The sequence below is a fragment of the Triticum aestivum genome, chromosome 6D, assembly GCF_018294505.1.
Source record: "Triticum aestivum cultivar Chinese Spring chromosome 6D, IWGSC CS RefSeq v2.1, whole genome shotgun sequence".
Taxonomy (NCBI): Eukaryota; Viridiplantae; Streptophyta; class Magnoliopsida; order Poales; family Poaceae; genus Triticum; species Triticum aestivum.
Window position 1 is genome coordinate 190,415,691 of NC_057811.1, and position 1,963 is coordinate 190,417,653.

The following is a 1,963-nucleotide window of genomic DNA, read 5'->3' on the forward strand; positions in this document are numbered from 1 at the left end:
GGGAGGAGGTGACGATGGGCGAGATGGGATCGGCGGATCGGCAGGCAGGCTCGTGCGAGTGTTTTTTCCCTTTTCCCCACGTACCGATTCAGGTTGACTTACTATGAGGATTGCGGGTTGAATACCCAAAACTACAGGGGCTTTTTTGCAAAACTGACGACGACGTACCACCAGAAGCAATAACTGGTTTATTAGTAGGTAAAGATAAAGATTTTGGACTGGAAAAAAATGTTCACTATTCTCTATACTAGTATATATACTTCGGCAAATGTTGTGGTATTATTTATGAAATGATTTGGTTAATTTGTTTTAGCCAGAGTCATTTCTGTAATTTAGTAAATAGAAATCCCTAAACCTAACCCATGCATCGCTGCAGCAGCCCAGTTGTTATCTATCGCCTGCACGCGAGCAGCGTGCAGCGCAGAAGGCCGACAGCAACCGCAGCTCATCATCGGCCCAGCTCGCCCACGTCAGAGTCGCGCCCCACCTGTCTGCCTCTCTACTCCCTCTCTTCCTATGACAGCGGGACCCGCCCGTCATCTCCTACCTCCCCACGGACTCCTGTTCACGCACAACAGTGCCACCGCGACCGAACCAGTCAAGGGCGATCCGCCCGACCCCTAACCCCCTCGATCGAATCCGTGGGCACTGACCGAATCCCCTAGATCCCCTCGTCCGATTCCCGTGACCTCCACTCGAGTTTGCCCTCGAAACCGAGCACACGGTCCTCGCCAAGATCTGCCGCCTGAAGTTTCTCCGGCGGCGAATTCCGGCCGCCCCGTAAGCCTCTCTCCTCGCCGAGCTTCCCTTTGCCCCCTTCAAGTTTCTGTGCACCGCCCTGACCTCCTAGTTCTCGCAGGGGAGCACCATAAGGACCGAATCAACCCCAACCCAGCTCCCATCTTCGCCACCGCCGTTCCAGCCGGTCGCCTCCGTCACGGGAGAAGGCCCAGGTCGTCCTCTACGCCACCATACTCTCCAACGCGATCCACGAAATCCCGTGGCGCCTATCCCGAGCTCCGAGAGCCTCTCCTGCGACTGTATGCTCTAAGTACGAGCCGTTCGCGTAGTTTTTTTTTTCAACTCCGGCAAACTTTCCGGTGAGAAATTTCCCCTCTGTCCCAAACCCTCAATCCAATATAACCTCAGCCGTTGATGGCACCTTGATCTGACGCCCTGTGTTTTATTTCAGCTGAACAGCTATCAGGCAATCACGTGCTGCGACGTGTCCCTTTGTTTTTTTAATAATTCTTTCTCAGCCGAAATTGATTATGTAATTTTATAGATAGGCGCTTGGAATTCAGTTAATCATAACTTTTCAACGACAGCTCCGTTTTTTATGAATCCAATTGCGTTGGTTTCGTACCGAAGCCCTCTTTCTAGTGAATCCATAATTTCAAACTTTTAAATATTTCAAATTTGACCAATTCAAAATTGAATTCATACCTTCATTTGATCATATCAGAAGAACTGTATATCCTATTCAATTGATTCCTTTTTCGTCTGAAACTTGGTACCAAATACTTGCTGGTCGTATCTCGTAAACTCAAATTTCAAATACTTTTGACCTGTTTGAATTTAAATTCAATTCAAACTTTATCTCACTATAATTTGAGTTGTAGTGCTCCCATTCAATTCATTCTTTTTGCAAATGAATTCATATGTCATATGCAATATGTCAAACAACTCTCATTTTGTTCTCCGAATACTTTTGACCTTCTTCCATATTATCTCAAACATAAGATTTATAGTAATGTCTCCTTTTGTATTAACTCTTGTGAGTTGATCCTTCCACCTTTCACCTTGTAGCACCCCGAGACCCATATTATATATTAAGCCTAACTATATATGATTTTGTTTAACCTTGCCATATTTGTTTTGTTGTTCTTTTGGTTCTTCTATATGGCATGGTTGTTTATTTGGATTCTTTCTTTTGCGATAGATTGCTCGGAGCATGACGAGT

General features: G+C 46.0%; 1 long non-coding RNA gene across 1 annotated transcript; it reads left to right on the plus strand.

Annotated features, from left to right (window-relative positions):
• Positions 1–564: 564 nt before the first annotated feature.
• Positions 565–1,540, plus strand: LOC123141426 (uncharacterized). Its single transcript, XR_006470265.1, has 3 exons — positions 565–780; positions 860–1,100; positions 1,193–1,540. It is a non-coding gene; the product is annotated as an uncharacterized lncRNA (long non-coding RNA).
• Positions 1,541–1,963: the final 423 nt, after the last annotated feature.